The 19,510-nt window shown below is 41.0% G+C and overlaps 1 pseudogene; it reads right to left on the reverse strand.

The window, feature by feature from the left end:
- The window catches only part of LOC111821656 (leukocyte surface antigen CD47-like), a 33,993-nt pseudogene extending 15,086 nt beyond the window's left edge, over positions 1-18,907 (reverse strand).
- Between the last annotated feature and the right edge of the window lie 603 nt (positions 18,908-19,510).

A 19,510-nucleotide genomic window follows, 5' to 3' on the forward strand; every position in this document is an offset into this window, starting at 1 on the left:
GCTAGGTGAGGGGGATAAAGAAAAGAGAGCAAAAGAAAAAAATTGTAGCCAGCGGGCTGGGGTAAGGTGGACCTGGTGGCTGGTGGGAAAGGGAGAGGTGGCATATGGGGCATGTGCTCTGTCTCTTGTTGGGAGCTCTGTGAAGTTGTCTTCCTATACTCCCTGTTTGGGGTTGTTGCTGGTGGTGTTCCAAGATGGCGACACTATGCCATGTTAGTTGGCAGGTGACCTCCACTCTGTATCTCTCCTTTTCTCTGTTTTCCATCAGTTTCTTCTTCCATTTGTTGTGTGATCTAGTTCTTTATCCCTTCGTTTGATGCTTTGGGTTCCAGGATTGACATTTGTACCTGTTCTACTTAATTTTTTGGGCCTTTGCTTCAGAGGGACTGCATAGGGCATCTGTCTACTGCACCATGTTGGCTCTGCCTCTGGGGAATATTTCTTGATTAGACTCCAGTTCTGCTCCCAAGTAGAGCTAGCTCCCCTATTTATTTCCTGCACAAACTCTATCTCTACATTCTGGGATATTATTCATTTTACATTATTCTTTTTGGCAAGATCTAAAGTGGGTGTTGGGGATATGCCTTATTGGAGTCTGAGCAGATTTCTTAGCCTGCTTCTTTTCCATAGAAGGTTGGGGAATCTATGGGTTACTTTAAGTCTTGAGCAAGCATAGCCTTCTTTAGTCTAGACCAGTGATTCTTTTGGCAATACAAGTCTCTAGAACACTTAGAAGGTTATATGTATAACCTTCTAAGTAATATATATATTTATACATACACACACATAAATACATATAACAATCTCATTCTGTTCCATTTGTCAATAACCACACTCAAAATTCTTTTCAAGACAGAATTCTCATGTCTGATATATTTCTTTTCTTACCCCATGCTTTCACCTCTCCACTTAGTTGCAGGTGTTTTGAGCCTATGAAGGTTTGGTGGGAGAGCAACACTGTTAATCTAATTGAAAGGATTTACTGGGTCTACCTCAATCCATTCAGAGATTTTTAAAGTTAGTGTGATAGCTATGCTCTTGACTTGATTCTTGCTACAATTTTGAGTTTTAAACTTTTGGCATTCAAAGCATTTTCCCATTATTTGTGGTTGAAAAATAATTGTCTCCACTAACAAGTTTCTGAAATTGTGGGTCCTCCTTATTCTCTTTCATTCCTTTTGAAACCTGACCAATTATTTTCTCTGAGCATTTCTTTTTTTTTCCTAATACTTCGTTGACCATAGTTACCAGAAACCAATGCATACTAATATCATTCTGTTTTAAATCTCTTCCTTATTGCTAAAAGTTCATTAAGTGCATGATTGGCCTTCCAATTATTATAGACATTAGTTCTACCAAGTGTTTTTCCAGTACACAATAAGAAAATATTATGAATAGTACTTCTTACCCACCCCCTGATCCCTAAGCTAATGGCAGACACTTCAGGTTATTTTTTGTGGTGTCACCTACTTCTAGGTATACACTTCTGTATCAGTCAAGTTAGATTAAATTATGCTGTGATAAGAAGCAACCTCAAACTATCTATAGCTTAAAATAACAAAAGTTTATTTCTCAGTCATGCCACATATTCATCACAGGTTGGCTAGGAGCTATTCTTGGTATCATCTTACTCTAATGACACACTGATAGAGAAGCCATCATCTTGAAGTTTGCCATTAGAAAATGAAAAAATATGCTCTGGACAGTCTCTCACCAGCAATTACATACTCCATTCCCAAATGGACATATGCCATTTCTGCTGTCAACTCATTGGCCAGAAATCGTCACATGGCCCCACCCAGCCATAAAAGAGCCATGAAATTTAGTATTCCATGTGACTGGAAGGAGAAAAGAACCTAATATTTATTAAGTAGCATAACCACTACCAGAGTCAATCACTAGGGGTTATGACTGAGCAGAAGAGACTCATGCATTGTCCTGCCTCACCTCTGGTGGGACCTGAGGTAGAGAAGAAATGATTCCCCGCCATCTGAGTATGTTCAGCAGGCATTACTTACTAATGCAGCCGTACTTGTTCCAGTCTTTTGCCAACTCCTATCTGTCTGGGGAATGCAGGACCTGGAGAAAGTTGCAGAGACACAAAATATTAGTACTTGAGGAAGCTTTTGATATTATATAGTCCAATTTATTATTTTTTAGAAATAAGAAAACTGTATCTATTAATGTTAACCACTAACCATTTATGCTACTAATAATTACCACATAGTGAACACTTGTTGCTCCAGGATCTGTGTTAAGCAGTTTACATGTGTTTTCTCATTTAATCTTCCAAACAAACCTATAAACCAACCAAAAAACTAAACCTGTTGCCGTCGAGTTGATTCCGACTCATAGCAACCCTATAGGATAGAGTGGAACTGCCCCATAGAGTTTCCAAGGAGTGTCTAGTAGATTCGTACTGCCGACCTTTTGATTAGCAGCTGTAGCTCTCAAACACTATGCCACCATTATTATTATTATTTGCTACATTTTATGCATTAAAAAGCTGAGGCTGAGGAAAGTCCAGTGACTTGCCTAAGGTAGCATGGCCAGCAAGTACTAAGTCTTGGATTCAAATGCAAATCTACATTGCATGATACCTCCCTTCTATGTCTCATATTTTACTTATCATTATTCGAAATTCATTCTCACTACCTTCTATTTTAATACAATAATATATCATCAAAATCCATTTTCTTTCCTGATGTGAAAAAGAAATATCTCTGAGTTATGTGATAAGCATAAAGAAATAGCTTTGCTGAACTAATGCCAGTAAAGACTGAATCTGCAGATCCCTGGATGTTTAATTATCATGTCCAGATGCTGGGTCGACAAGTTTTATTTACGTGTTCCTCATTTGTTTCCATGGTCTGATTCCTTTTTGCTCTACAACTGTCCTTAGGGACAGTTCTGCTTAATGGAACAACAAGATCAATAAGCAGGACTATTTTTATTAGCCTCAACAAATAGCAGAATAACTGGCCTGATTGCCACATTTTTGTATATCTATTATCAGGACCTTGGTGCTTTGCATTTTGTAATGGGCATTTCTTAAGAAAAGCAGATGGGAGAGGTGGAAAGAAAGTCTCAATGGAATTATGGGAACCCTGGGATCCAGCCATGCTTGAAGTCGTATAATTCCTCTATTCTTCCTGGTAAGGTCTTTTTTATCTCTCTCTTAAGGTAGTTAGAGCTGGATTCTGTCATTAATTCACAATGATCAAGGTCCATTAATTATATATTTTATTCTTTATTTAATTTTACTTTAATAAAGAGTTCCTTTTATCCTAAATCTATATGGAGAAGAGGTATTCTAAGGGACAGAGACTAATCCTTACTTCTAGGTTATAAATCCTATAATTGCATTAATTTAGATTGATTGAAGGCAACTTAATATTACTTAGTTTTCTTTGCTAAATTGCATTTTTCAATAATTTTATTTTGTTGTTGTTGAGAATATACATAGCAAAGCATACACCAATTCAACAGTTTCTACATGTACCATTTAGTGACTTTCATTACATTCTTCGAGTTGTGTAACCATTCTCACCCTCCTTTTCTGAGTTGTTCCTCCCCCATTAACATAAACTCACTGCTCCCTAAGCTTCCTATCTAGTTTTTTGAGTTGCTGTTGTCAATTTAATCTCATGTAGACAGTACTTAAAAGAGCATAATGCTTAAGGCATACATTTTTTACTAGTTAAGCTAAACTATTGTTTGGTTTTAAGAAGACTTCAGGGGATGTTTTTGGTTTAAGGATTAAATTGCATTTTGACATCAGCTTTTATTACAGGCCATTGTATTAAAGAGTCTGTATTAGTTTTCCAGAAGTCCCTGTGTGGCACAAACCATTAAGTGCTTGACTAGTAACCAAGAGATTGGTGGTTCAAACGTACCCAGAGATGCCTTGGAGGAAAGTCCTGGTGATCTGCTTTTGAAAACCCTATGGAGTGCAATTCTAATTTGTACAAATGGGGTTGCCATTAGTCAGACTTGACTTGATGGCAATGGGTTTTTATGGTTTCCTATGACTGCTGTAACAAATTACTACAAGTTTAGTGACTTAAAACAATGAATTTATTCTCTTATGGTTCTGGAGGTCAGAAGTCAGAAATCAGTTTCACTGGGCTAAAGCCAAGGTGTTGGCAGGGCCATGTTCTTTTGGGAGGTTCCCCACAACAAAGAATTATCTGGTCCATAATGTCAGTAGTGCCAAGGTTGAGAAACTCTTGGACTACAGCACAGAGGATAAGAGTGAATTTGATAGGAATTGAAGTTAGAGAGAGGTTGGGCAAGGCCAGCTCATAAGAGCCTGTTGGCAGTGGTAAAATTTTGAATTTAATTCTATGTATAATGGGGAACCATTGGAAAACTTCAGTGAGGAAAGTTCAATAGTCTGATTTACATTTTAAATAGATCACTTTAGCTGTTGGGTGTAGAATTAACTGTAGTTCATTCCACAAGAATTAGAAAGAATATTAAGAAGCTATTAAAATAAGCTATGTGAGCTAATCATGATAACTGTGGCACTTTAAAAATATGTCCTTAAATTCTTTGATACTCTTCCTTTCAAGAGGTGAAGCTTAATTCCCTTTCTCTTAAGTGTGGGCCAGATTTTGCTTCTAATGGGCAGAATGTGATGGAAGTAGCAGTGTGCGACTTCTAAGATTAGGTCATAAAAGGCATTGTGGTTTCCTCCTTGCTCAATCTCTGGGAGAAACTAGATGGCATGTTGTGAAAACAAGGAATTGAGGTCTCTGAGCAACCACAAGCAAGGGACTGAGGCCTCTGCTAAAAGCCATGTAACAAGCCATCTTGGAAGCAGGGGCTCCAGCCCTAGTCAAGCCTTCTGATGACTGCAACCCTGGATAAGAGACCCTGAGCCAGAACCACATAGCTAAGCCACTGACAGATTCCTGGCACACAGAAACTATGATGTAATGAATTTTTATTGTTTTAAATTGCTAAGTTTTGGAGAATTTTGTTATGTTGCAATAGATAACTGTCTTAGGCTGGGTTCTCTAGAGAAGCAAAACCAGTAAAGCATATAAACATATATATAGAGAGAGAGATTTATATCAAGGAAACAGCTCACACGATTGTAGAGGCCAGAATGTCCCAAGTCCATGGATCAGGGTAGAGGCCTCTCCCAAGTCACGCAGCCACAGAAGCTGGCGAGCCCAAGATCGGCAGGTTGGAGAGCAGGGCTCCTGCTCCCAGGCTGGGAAGGTTGATGAATTCCAAGATCGTCAGGCAAGACCGCAAGGTTTCTCCTGATTCACATAGCTGCAGGGGCTGGCGAACCCAAGATCGACAGGTCAGAGAGCAGGGCTCTGCTCACAGGCTGTGAAGATCGACGAATCCCAGGTTGGGCAGATAAGCTGACAGCTCAAGTCCCAAGAACCGGAGATGAGACGACAGGAGGCAGCCGCAGGATCCAGAGTGAGCAAAAAGCCAGAACATCTGCTTATGTTCAGATGCAGGCTACACCCCTAAGAAGACTCCTTTTCATCTGATTGGCTACTCACAGTATGTTCAATCATGGGAGTGATCACATTAAAACACTGAGAATCATGGCCCAGCCAAGTTGACGTACAATCTTAACCATCACAATAACTGATACAGACAAGGAACCCATACCAGTTGAATTGCTTGCTGAGGGCAAAAGGAATGAAAACCCCATGGAGCCCATGAGTCACCATGAGTCAGAATCGAGTGAGGCAGCTAACAACAACAACAGTGGAGAAAGTAGTTATAAATACCAGCTGCAACAGTATGATCAATTACAGAAACAAAGTCGTAATAGTTGTAAGTATTTCTTCCTTAGCTTGATGTGTTTTTGCGTATATTAACCAAATATTCTTGTTTTCTTTCTGTCTCATTCCCCTACCAAATCACGTAAGGTGTTTGTCTTAGTTATCCAGTGCTGCTGTAACAGAATACCACAAGTGGATGGCTTTAACAAAGAGAAGTTTATTTCCGCATGGTAAAGTAGGCTAAAAGTCCAAATTCAGGGCATCAGCTCCAGGGGAAGGCTTTCTCTGTCGGCCTTCTCATCAATCTTCCCCTGGACTAGGAACTTCTTCTTGCAGGGACCCTGGATCCGAAGGACAAGCTCTACTCCTGGCACTGCTGTCTTGGTGGTATGAGGTCCCCTGTCTCTATGCTCACTTCTCTGTTTTATATCTCAAAAGAGATTGCTTTAAGACACAATCCAATCTTGTAGATTGAATCCTATCCTGCCTCACTAACACAACTGCTGACCATCCCCCCTCAGTAACATCATAGAGGCAGGATTTACAACATATAGGACAATCACACAGTACTGGAATCATGGCCCAGCCAAATTGACATGGACATTTTTGGGGGGACGTAATTGAATCCATGACAGTGTTAATAGTAAACTTTATATCTCAAGATTTAAGTTACAGGAGTATGAATAGTTGGAAGAATGAAAAGGACTTTGAATCCTTTTTGGGGGAAAGGGTTAGCATGTTTTCAATTGTGTGGGGGATAGCTGTCTCCTTAGGTGGAAGCATGATTTTATTATTGTCTTTATTTGGAAATTAGCATAGCTATGGTTTAAAGGGTGTGTACCGGTGCCAAATTGGCAATGTGTGTAATGTGGTGGCTTTGTAATGTGTCGATTTTCCTAAGCTGAACTAAGTTTCCTAGAAATTTCTTCCCTATTTATTTTTGGTTAGGATGAGCCACAAGAGACTTTTTTTTTTTTTTTTTTTTTTTAACATTCATTTTGGAAGGCAGAAGTAAAGTCATAACTATTTTGTTTTTTATGCTCATAAGTTTGAGGCAGGTACTATTGTAGGTCATATACATTGTTGGTGTGGGGCAGCAACTGGGCCTGCAACTTCTCGATCTTCCCCTGGATTTTCCTTCAACTTGTGTGACCTGTGGTCCAGGTATGTGTTTAGCTCTGTGATAAAGGGCATCAGCTTCTCCAGCAGGACACCCACATCATCAAGTTTGAAAGCAACAGGAACAGACATGGATTCTTGCTCATCCTTTTGAGTTACCCCATGTTCCTCCAGTTCACAGTCATTTCCCCTTCCTGACTGCCTACGTGTAGACTTCAAGCTCCTGCATCAGCAAAGACAATAGCTTTATGGAGACTGTTTAAGTAGCTCCCTCAACTGAGTAAGAGTTCCTGGATGGTGCAAATGATTAACTCACTTTGCTGCTAACCGAAAAATTGAAGGTTCAAGTGCACCCAGAGGTGTCTCGTAAGAAAGGCCTGACGATCTATTTCCAAAAAAAAAAAAAGTAGCCATTGAAATTGAAATCTCAATAGAGCACAGTTCTACACTGACACACATGGGGTCACCATGAGTCAGAGTCAACTCAATGGCACCTGGTTTGGATCAACTGAGTAATGTCAAATCAGTGCTATAAATCACACACACAAACACAAACACACACACACACACCATAGTGGGTATTCTCCAGTCAATGGATCAATATCTAGTCAAGATCTAATTGACTCTTGACTACTGTGTTAGTGGAGAGATGGGTGATAAGTGGTTGGATTATGATACAGTTTGAAAGTAGAACCAATGGGGTTTTTGGGGGACTTTGAACTGGAGATTGAGAGATGAATCAAAGATGATCCTTAGGTTCTTAAACTGAATCACTAGATGAAACTAGGAAGACTTGGGGGGAGGGGCAAATTAAAACTTCTGCTTTAGACACATTATTTGAGATGATGACTAGGCATCCAAATGAAGATATCAAGCAAATAGGGGGATATAAAAATGTGGCTTAGGAAAGAAGTCCAAGTTGGAGATAAATAGTTGTGACTCTTAGTCTGTATATATTTAAAACAATGAAACTGGATTAGTTTCCCTGAGAAGACAGTATGATAGAGAAAAGAAGCGAGATAAGGAGCGATCCCTCAGGCACTCCAAAATTTAGAGGTAAATCAGAAGAAGTGGAACCAACAAAGGAGACCAGAAGGGAACCATCAGCAAGGTAGAAGGAAAACCAGGTGATTGCATCATGAAAGCCAAGAGAGTGTTTCAACAACGAGTGAAAAACGAAGGACCAGTTGCTGATATTCCTGCAATAAAGAGGATCTTCTAAACTCTAGGTACTCTGGATATGACCACAGCTCCTCCACCTTCATACTTCAGTTGGCTGGAGCCAAAAGTAGATCAAGAACTCTGCATTTTCCTCACCTTCTCTCCCTTCCAGCAATATTCATGATTGTCAGTGCTGTTGTTATGCTATTTATTCCTTTGACTGATTTAAATAATAAGTTCTAGAAGCCCAGAACCGCAGAACCCTAGGTCATTCCCTGAAATCTCATCCCCATATAGATCATTGTCTCCGCATCATCCCTATCAACCTCTGACATCAACTCTCCTCTCTCAGAAACTCCTGGAATATTTCTACCGTGCCCTCCAGGATTCATAGTCTCCAACAAAATTCTCTATTCATTCAGTATCCTCTCTAAGTGTTCCCTTATTGCTCAGCTGAAGCTTGGCTGGCCCTCCAGACCTTGAGGTCTTGCTTCTCCTTAACCTTCTTAAGTGGTAGCATTTTGTCTGTCACAGTCCATAAACTACAGTATCTGGAGGTGGGTTAAGTGTCCTTTTGCTTTACCACTTCCAAACTGAAATTATCATCTGTGGATGGCATATTATCAGACTATCGTACCTTTCAGTCATTTACTGAATACCCCCTCCCCAACCCACTTCCCCACCTCAGGGAACTCCTCTTCATGCCTTAAAATTTTAGCTCTTGTTCACTGACTCTCTAAATGTTCCTTCTTGCTCAGCTGAAACTTGGCTGGCCCTTGAGACCCTGAGTCAGTTAACACTACTTGGGGATGTCAATTTCCATGAAGATAATCCTCCCAATATCCTAGAAGGTTGGTTACGGATCACTTTACCTCCAATCATCTTATGCCTCACTGTATCTCAGTTACCCACTCCCATAGTTACTAGCAGTTTCAACCTCTCCATTAACTCAATTTTAAACATAATCTATCTTTCCAATTCACTCCACACACAACTATTTTTTATTTATCAGGGTCTACAATCTACTGATCTTGCAGATTTTTCACTATTTCTCACCCTCTCATGACCTTGCTATCCCCCTTAGTCAGTTTACATTCCATAGTTCATCATTATAAACTGTCTCTTGCATACATTCTCACCTCAGTATTTATCATATTGCCTAGCAAAATCCCAGCCTTGATTAAATCAAATTCTGCAACTGTTTTGTGTCTGTATCCCAATAACAGAATAGTTGGAGAACTTGATTTAATCAAGGCTGGGATTTTGCTAGGCAATCAGAGGTGAGAATGTATGCACACCTTGCCAAGATTTTTTGGCTTGTCCCGGACCCAGCAGCTGCCTCTTGTTGTCTCACTTCCGGTTCTTGGGATTTGAGTTAGCAGCTTACCTGTCAATCTTGAAGTGTCCATGGCAGATAGAGATGCTGTTTGAAGTCTTTGGCAAGCCCCTATTGGTGAATCACAGCACAGACCCTTATGATTTTGGAACAAAGTCCTGCCATCCTCTGCAGATAACTATTCTCCTTTTGAGAAACAGCTTTTGGCTTATTACTGGGCCTTAGTAGAGACTGAGCACTTAACCATGGGACACAAAGTCACCATGCAGCCTGAGCTGCCCATCATGAACTGGTGTTGTCTGACCCACAGAGTCATAAAGTTGGATGTGCACAGCAGCATTCCATCATTAAATGGAAGTGGTATATACGAGATTGGGCCTGAGCAGGACCTGAAGGCACAAGTAAGTTGCGTGAGGAAGTGGCCCAAATGCCCATGGTCTCCACTCCTGTCACATTACCTTCCATCTCCCAGTCTGCACCTGTGGCCTCATGGGGAGTTCTTTATGACCAGTTGACTGAAGAAGAGAAAACTCATGCCGGGTTTGCAGATGGTTCTGCACGGTATGCAGGCACTACTCAAAAGTGGACAGCGGCAGCACTACAGCCCCTTTCTGGGACCTCCCTGAAGGACAGTGGTGAAGGGAAATCCTCTCAATGGCAGAACTTCAAGCAGTGTACCTGCTTGTTCACTTTGCTTGGAAGGAGAAATGGCCAGATGTGCAATTATATACTGATTCATGGGCTGTGGCCAGTGGTTTGGCTGGATGGTCAGGGACTTAGAAGGAACTTGATTGGAAAATTGGAGACAAGGATTTATGGGGAAGAGGTATGTGGATAGACCTCTCTAAATGGGCCAAAGAAGTGAAGATATTTGTGTCTCATGTGAATGCTCACCAAAGGGTGATCTCAGCAGAAGATGATTTTAATAATCAAGTGGATAGGATATGTGTTTTGTGGAAAGCAGTCATCCTCTTTCCCCAGCTAGTCCCGTCATTGCTCAATGGGCTCGTGAACAAAGTGGCCATGGTGGCAGGGATGGAGGTTATGCACGGTCCCAGCAACATGGACTTCCACTCACCAAGGCTGACTTCGCTACAGCCACTGCTGAGTGCCCTATCTGCCAGCAGCAGAGACAAACACTGAGTCCCCCATATGGCAGCATCCCTTGAGGTGATCAGTCAGCAACCTGGTCACAAGTTGATTACATCGGACCACTTCTGTCATGGAAAGGGCAGTGTTTTGTCCTTACTGGAATAGACACTCTGTATATGGATTTGCCTTCCCTGCATGCAATGCTTCTGCCAAAACTACCATCCGTGGGCTTATAGAATGCCTTATCCACCATCAAGGTATTGCAAACAGCATTGCTTTGGATCAATGGACTTACTTCATAGCAAATGAAGTGCAGCAGTGGGCCCATGATCCCCATCAGCCTGAAGCAGCTGGCTTGATAGAACGATGGAATGGCCTTCTGAAGACACACAATTACGGTGCCAGCTAGATGGCAATACCTTGCAGCATTGGGGGAATGTTCTGCATGAGGCTGTATATACTCTAAACCAGCATCCAATATATGGTGCTGTTTCTCCCATAGCTAGGTTTCGTGGTCCAGGAATCAAGGGGTGGAAATGGGAGTGGCACCACTCACTATTACCCCTAGTGACCCACTCATGAGATTTTTGCTTCCTACCCTTGCAACTTTATGCCCTGCAGGTCTAGAGGTCTTAGTTCCAAAGGGAGGAATGCTCCTACCTTCAGACACATCACTGATTCCATTGAACTGGAAGCTAAGAATGCCACCTGGCCACTTTGGGATCCTTATGCCTCTGGATCAACAGGCAAAGAAGGGAGTAACCATACTGGCTGGTGTGATTGATTCTGATTACCAAGAGGAAATTGGATTGATGTTACATAATGGAGGTAAAGAAGAATATTCCTGGAATGCAGGAGATCCCTTATGGTGTCTCTTAGTACTACCATGCCCTGTGATTAAAGTCAATGGAAAACTACAGCAACTCAATTCTGACATGACTTCTAATGGCCCAGACCCTTCAGGAATGAGGGTTTGGGTCACCCTACTCTCGGTACCAAATGTCTTAGGCTCGGTTCTCTAGAGAAGCAAAACCAGTAAAGCGTATATATATATAGAGAGAGAGAGAGAAAGAGAATGAGAGAGAGAGATTTATATCAGGGAAACAGGTCACGTTACTGTAGAGGCTAGAACATATCAAGTCCATGGATCAGGGCAGAGACCTCTCCCAATTCATGCAGCTGCAGAAGCTGGCAAACCCAAGGTCGACAGGTTGGAGAGCAGGGTTCCTGCTCACAGGCTGTGAAGGTCAACAAATTCCAAGATCGGCAGGCAAGACCACAAGGTTTCTCCTGATTCACGTAGCTGCAGGGGCTGGTGAACCCAAGATCAGCAGGTTGGGGAGCAGGACTCTTGCTCGCAGGCTGTGAAGATCGGCAAATTCCAAGATCGATAGGTAAGCTTCTAGCTCAAGTCCCAAGAACTGGAGGTGAGCCAACAAGAGGTAGCTGGTGGGTCCAGAACAAGCCAAAAATCTTGGAAAGGAGAGCAGGAAGGAAGTAGCTGGTTGAGGGCAGAGAGATGAAGACTGAGGGGGCGGTGAGCCGCTACAGGCCCCAGCTTCTCTGGTACCACTCAGCAGATTCCACCATGGGGGTGATCACATATCAAATTTCAACAGGAAAGTGATCACAACATTATACAACTTCCAAAACACTGAGAATCATGGCCTAGCCAAGTTGACATACAATCTTAACCATCACAGTGGGAGAAACTCATAAACATGATAACTAATTAAACTTTAAGTTCATAACTACTAACCTCAAGTAAACCCTTAGTATGGCTTGACAACCCTAATATATTTTCCTAGTTCTTGCATTCTCCTTCTCTTATAGATGACAATTTTATGCCATATTTTTAACGTTCCAACATCTTCCCTCTCCCAAACCTCAACTGATGACCTAGCTTCTTATTTCTCTGAGAAAGTATAATCAAAAAGAAGAAAAATGAGGTGTCCACAACCATACCTAACTGCATACTTACATTTATGCCATTTTATTATGCCTTCCTACCTGTTTCAATGGATGAATGAATTGTTTTTTGGTTTAAAACCACTTGTACAGTAGTTTGAGCCCTGATGATGCAGTGGTTAAATCACTCAGCTGCTAACCAAAAGGTCAGCGGTTCAAACCTACCAGCCACTCCACCTTAGAAAGATGTAGCAGTCTGCTCCTGTAAATATTACAGCCTTGGAAACCCTATAGGGCAGTTCTAGTTCTGCTCTGTCCTATAAGGTCACTAGGAGCCAGAATCGACTTTAAGGCAAGGGTTACTTTTTCTTTTTTTTGTTCTACAAACATATAGCAGAGACACCCAACTTGGGAAAAGGCTTCCCAGAGGAAATGACTTTTAAGATGAGAGCTAAGGATGAGTAGGAGAAATCAATTTTAGCCTTTTACTAAGGAAAGCTGTCAAGTTGGTGACTAGAATCTCAGCACTTGGAGAATTCTTAAAATCAGAGTGTTGGACAATCTAATTGAATTCCAGGTAGTTTCTATACATTTACCTCACAATGTTTATTACTATTGTTATCTCCACCATCAGCATTATCATCACCTCCTCTGTGTTTAGTTTCTATTATGGAGAGAACTTTGCACTTTACTTGCAATAAGGTGGATATTATTTTAAACGGAAGTTCACAGTGTCATGAAGGTTCCAGCAGTATTTGTTTTCCATGAATGAACTTGGAGGATAAATATTTCCCAAATAGCCCTGTAAATGCCTTATATAAAAATCTATACTTGCTGGAGAATCTGCTCATTTCAAAACACTCAGTATACTATCTTCCTCCACCCCTATCTGCCTCAGCAGAACTTTAAATTGCTTGTTAGACCAGTTAGGCACTTAGAATATTAATGAGGACTCGTATACTCATCTATTAAATTACAATGACATTTTAAAATTCAAAGATTCGGTGTCATCTTTATTTTGGAGCTTGGGCCACTAATAAAGGAAACACAGAGTCAAGGTGATTTTCAGATCATTTTAACAGGATAACTAATGTAAAAGCAGAAGAATTTCTATCCTGGACTGCTTTCCATTTCAAAGTTGATGAGGACACTGTTCTGCTTGCGATAAAGATAGAAAATTTATGAGGGTATGAAAGGCAGATTATGGTTCGACCTAGCTGTTGAATTTTTCATCTGTGCCATAAACAAAGAAGGATGAGAAACATTACTCTGCATCTCAAAGAAATATACATGAAAAGAGACTGTGGAGTGGGAAGCCAGCACAATTAAATTTCAGTCCATAAAATGTCACTGCATTTTAGACATTTCTGTACATGGTTTCTCACTCTTAATTTTATTTTATTATTTTTTTGTTAAGCTGTATAAAACTCCTGTCTCATTTGGAGAACAAGCCACTGAAGAACAGCAACCAAGGGATTCTAGATCCCAATTACATTTTGGTTCTGAACTAAATGTCATCCCAGTATTTTAGGGCAGCAGTGATTAACATAAGGAGCTTTCCTTATCTTTATAAACTGCTTATCCTACAGTACAAAACTCTGATAACAACCCCTGAGCCTAGGCCAGATGAATTATCATCACAGAAAGTTAAAATGTGAAATGTAATATAAACTGTCTGAAATTTTAATGACCATGTATTACTGCTATCACAGATAGTTTCAGAGATTTTGGCACATGTTCAGAAGATGAGGAGGAAAATTAAATCAAATATCTCTGGTAGGGACATCAAGGGACCTTTAGGACTAGAGATCATTTGTCTCCTCTGATGTCAAACTCTCTGACATCAACTGGGTCCAGCAGTGTCCTTGTATTAACATCAGGTCAGCAGTTAGTCATTTCTTCTGATTTAGGCAAAATTGATTACAATGTTGCACTTTTTGCCTTCCCTTAACACCACTTGCCATCAAGTTGATTCTGACTCATGGTGACCTTATGTGTATCAGAGTAAAACTATGTTCCACAGGGTTTTCAATGGCTGTGATCTTTCAGAAGTATATTGCCAGGCCTTTCTTCTGAGGTACCTCTGGGTGAACTCAAACCTCCAATCTTTCAGTTAGCAGCTAGGCAGTTAACTGTTTGCACCACCTAGTAGGTACCTTCCCTTACTACTAATATAAAGTTTTGTTTCTTTGTGTGTTTTATGTGTGTGTATATATGTATGTACATGCATGTATATGTATATATGCGGTTGTTGTGTGCCGTGGAGTTGATTCTGACTCATAGTGACCGTGTAGAACAGAACAGAACTACCCCATAGGGTTTCCTAGGCTGAAATTTTTACAGGAGTAGATTGCCAGATGTTTTCTTTCAGGGAGAGGCTGGTGGATTTGAATTGCCAACCTTTCCGTTACCAGCCAAACACTTAACCATAGCACTACCAGGGCTCTCTGTCTCTGTCTCTATATATGTGTATATATGTGTGTGTGTGTGTGTGTGTGTATGTAGATACATGTATAATATATATATTACAATGAACTTTACCTCTTTCAACTACTTTACAAGGTGTGCTATTATTCAAGAAGAGAAACTCCACTAATATCTATGAATCACTTTGGTTTAATAGATGGAATAATTATTTTTTATTCAGTCTTAAAATGGACTTTTTCATATCCACAGTGACTTCTTAGCATATGACAATAAATGTATGTGCACCTCCAAGGATGTTAAAGAAGCTACCTGTGATATATGTTAATCATTTAGGAATTTAACAGATGTACTCAGGCTTCTTCGAGACTGTGTTGCTCCATTTTTATAGGTGTAGATTAGAAACCTGGAACCATAAATAAGAATATGATGCATTGGCATAAGGTAGAGGTTGTGAGCAGGCAGCCTACAGGTAGGTTTTGTTTTGCCAACACAGCATGTATTTTAACACCGTTTGATATGCCAGTGTTTAAAAATCAGGAGTGTTTACAAAGGCATCAGAATTTCTGCTTCTCTTGAAATGCTGGGGGATCTGGCAACACTTGATCTATATTCATTGGTATACTGGTAGATGTTGACTAATATCCAGCTCTTAAGGGGGAAAAAAAAAGCCCTGATTTGTAGCTTTGGCTGATTTCTGTGGTGTAAGTACTCCTATGATGTCTAATTGTAAGCTACCATTGTGATTTTACTGAAGTGGAGTTGAGAAGAGATGTACACAATTTGCTCTTGCAAGCTGGTATGAGCCAGCTCCAGCACACTACTGTCTATATTATTCTTCAGCAAAACTGGCTAAAGTTGGTTAGTGGGTCCCTCCTTTAGATGAGGAACGATCTCTCTAGTTCCTCGTATTCTCTATCCTGTCTATGTTATTTACAGTATTTAGGTGATCTGCTAACTCATGTAGGGATTTTGTTTGTGTCTATAGTCTGTGACATAAGGAATAGTTACGTCAAGAATTAAGGCCTGGCACCTTGGAAAATTAAACTGAATGCTATTTAAGTAGGAGCTGTGTAGTTAAGTATAGGCCTTAGGATGAAAAAAGCTGACCCAATCAAGGGAATATGATAAATTGGGGACAGGAAGAGGAGATGCAGATGCATTGTGCCAATAACTATGCATCTGTAAGATGTGGCCTCTGTCTTTTTCTGAAGAATTTGGCCATTTTAATGATTGGTAGACAAAGGTTGGAACAGGGAAAGTGGCAAAGCTAGGATTACAGTGTTGGGTCATAAGAAAACAGCTGGTTTGGGAGGCAGCTTCCAGGACTGTCTGAATAGGCTGGTAACCTGAGCAAGCACTGGCCTTGCACCTCCCCAGGAACCTCTGGGGAAATGTGGACAAATAGCTGTGTGATCTTGCCGTATCAAGTCGGGCTGTGTGTGTACTCCACTCTTCTGCTTTTGTGAACCAAGGCTGGCTGAGCCTGCCTAGAATTGCTACATATGGTTGTGAGGGTTATACACTGCAAAACTCTACGGCACATCTTTCCACAGATTATTACTTGGATGTTCCCTCTAGAAGTTCAGTACACAGCCTGTGCAACCATGCCTGGTGGCCCTTACTGCCCTTCCCATTTTTATTTCTTAGGATATTTGTAAATTGAGTCTTATCAATACCAGGTCCTCTAATAGTTAACATGATTTTTTACAAAGGTTTTTTGTAGGCTGGGGATGGGATGTTGGTAGAGATGTGGGTAGAATGGCCCGTGTCTTATAGCTGCAAAGGAGAATGAGGAATAAACACAGTTGGCCCCGTTGAGCTGATCATGCCGAAGAGCCCCAGCATTTCTCTGGTGTTGGTTCTGTTGCATTTTGGGGCTGCCCAAGTTTTAATGCATGCCTTAATTGCAGGAGTTTCCAACTAATACGTAACTATAGCTGCTTATCCTAAGATGTCCAAACCAGTAGAGGGGTTAAATATATTCTATATACTTAACTTCTAAGGGTGCAAGTGAAATCCGAAGAGGCTATTGTAAATGAGCACGTAACTAGGTAATATGAAAGTAAATAGAATAATAGAATATAGGCAGTCCCCGAGTTACAAACAAGATCTGTTCCTGTGTCTTTAAGTTGAATTTGTAGCTAAGTCTGAACAGGTGCATGCAGTTCTTATTTTGCCTTACTTTAGTACAAGAAAAGACTTGAAGCCTTTTCAGTGATTTAAAAGCTGCGCATGCAGCAAGTGAAGATGATTGTGATGAAGAATTTGTTACCAGTAGGAGTTGGTTCAGTTGTTTCAAAGGGAGGGTAAATTTATATAACATTAAAGGGCAAGTACAAGTTGTCCATAAGTCGGACATCCGTAACCCGGGAACTTCCTGTATAACAAAAGCTCTGCTAGCTATCCCTTCCTGCAAGTGACGTGCCCTCACTTATAAATTTCTGCCTCTTGTTGGACTTACCTGCAGAGTGAGAGCAAGGGCTGTATCCTCTCTGTGCTTTCTAACTACCCACAGTAAAGACTGAGTGCCTTCAACGTGTTGCTGGCTGGCTAAATCACAGTTTCTAATAGGGAAGGAGAGTACAAGACAAAGCCCAAGCAACACGCTGTATTATGCCCATAGCCAACAATGGTAGCTTTTTAAAGGATGCTGTTGACCTCTGATGAGGCCTGGGTCAGAATCTAGCCTCTGTGTCCACAGGTGAATAGATTCAGCCCCTGCCCTCAACTAGAACAGCACACAAATTGAACGCTGCCGCTCAGTAGTTTCCTTACAGACTTGAAAAATGGTGTGCCAGGAGTCATACCTCCAAATTCCTTTAGTATCATATGAAGGACGAATTCCTGAAAGTTTGAATTTTCCGCATTCTGCTTTTCATTCCATTCCCACCTCACTACTCTATATTCCTTCCATTTCCACCTCACTATATTCCTTCAAAACTCTGCTTTTATCCAATCCTCAGACATTGCAGTTTACCATGATTTTCCCCTTCCTTTTTCTGAAATTCCACCTTTTAAAGATATTTCCTTTACTAGTTAGAGCAATGAAGTAGTATCTCTCTGGTTTTATCTTGTCTTAACAAGCAATACAAAGATCATCCCTCCTTTCATCTTTTTTTTTTTCTTCTGCCTCCCTCTTTTCTTTTATTTCTTTCATTTCTTCCCTTTAGCTTGTCTGCATGCCCTTTGGCTTAGCTGGGCCTGTATTTTTGGTTACAACTGATAGGAGTTCAGAGGGCAGGCGTGTATTTATTGAATGTGCTTTGAACGGCATCTAATACCACGCCATATCCTGCTGTGCTTTTCTGGTTTGACAGTGATGCCACCAGAAAACACTTTTTCCCCAGAGGACACACTGAATTTTTCATCTTCAAACCGTCCATGCTGGGTTTCTAGCAGAAAAAAAGTCACGTCACTTTGCATTATTTATGGTGGTGTCTGTTCAAATTCGTTAACAGATATAGGAAAGCAAAGGAGATAGATTGGGAAACACAAAGGCATCATTGCTTTTTCAAAAGTTGTAATAGCTTCCCAATTACAACTTTCTGCTAAAGTTATAACTGGGAAGCTATTGGCAATTTCTCTTCTCCTGGTGTAATATAAAATAAGCTGCTGATAAATCAACAGTACTTTGGGTTAAGGTTTAAATTGCTAGTGTCGTGATGTTAATTATCTGCCTCTGGGTAAATAAGTATAAAATCCCACCCCATTCTTCTTTAGTGCATATAAACCCTCTTGAGCACATGGCTCAAAAGTGAGCAAAAGGTGCTTTTGTGAGAAAAAGTCGCTTCTCCTCCTGGCAAACATGCCCGTGTGAGGGTGGCATGAGGCCTAACAAATACTGTGAGGGCTGGACTTCAGCTCCTGTTTGCGTCTTTGGCTGGCAGCTTTAGTAGATGGTGTGTATAGATTGTCTGTATGGGGCGGTGCGTCTATCACCCAGATGCTTTGAGTATTGGCTGTTGTTTAGCAGTCAGGGTCTCACCAGAGAAACAGAACCAGTAGGATGTATCCATTGAGAGATTGACTGCAAGGAATTGGCTTACCTGGTTGTCGGGGCTGGCCAGCCAAGTGTGAAATCCATAAGGCAGACCTTCAGGAAGGGCATGTTGGAACTCTCAGGCATAGAATGGCGCTGCAGTCCACGGATGGGATTTCTTCTTCGTCAGGGAACTCTCAGTTCTCTTAGTAATGCCTTTCAACTGATGAATCAAGCCCACCCAGATTGTCTAGGATAATCTTCCTTCCTTTAAGTAAACTGGTTATAGACTTGAATCACATCTGCCAAATACCTTCCCAGCAACATCTAGATTACTGTTTCATTGAGTAACTGAGGAATATAGCTTAGCCAAGTTGACCCATAAAACTTACCATCACAGCTGTTAAAAGTTCATAGCTGCCTGTTCTTCAGGGAATTATCCTTGGCTGATGGGAGCCAACGTACCCGGGAAGATATGCCAGGATCTCAGGGGCAGCCCACAGTCAGTAACTGACTGATAAGAGGTTACAAAAAGCCTGTCCCTTGCCTCAAGGTGGAGACAAGGCTAGACGTTACCTGAGACCATATCTTCAGCTCTTTCTTCTGCTCTATCTTGCTTCTCTTGATTGTTTATAAGTTTTCCCTGAGGAACACATGCTCAATAAATTACGTGTACCAGAATCCCTGCCTGAGGCTCTGCTTCTAGGGAGCCTGATGGACACAGTGCCTTTG

The sequence above is a fragment of the Trichechus manatus genome, unplaced genomic scaffold, assembly GCF_000243295.1.
Source record: "Trichechus manatus latirostris isolate Lorelei unplaced genomic scaffold, TriManLat1.0 scaffold00094, whole genome shotgun sequence".
Classification (NCBI taxonomy): domain Eukaryota; kingdom Metazoa; phylum Chordata; class Mammalia; order Sirenia; family Trichechidae; genus Trichechus; species Trichechus manatus.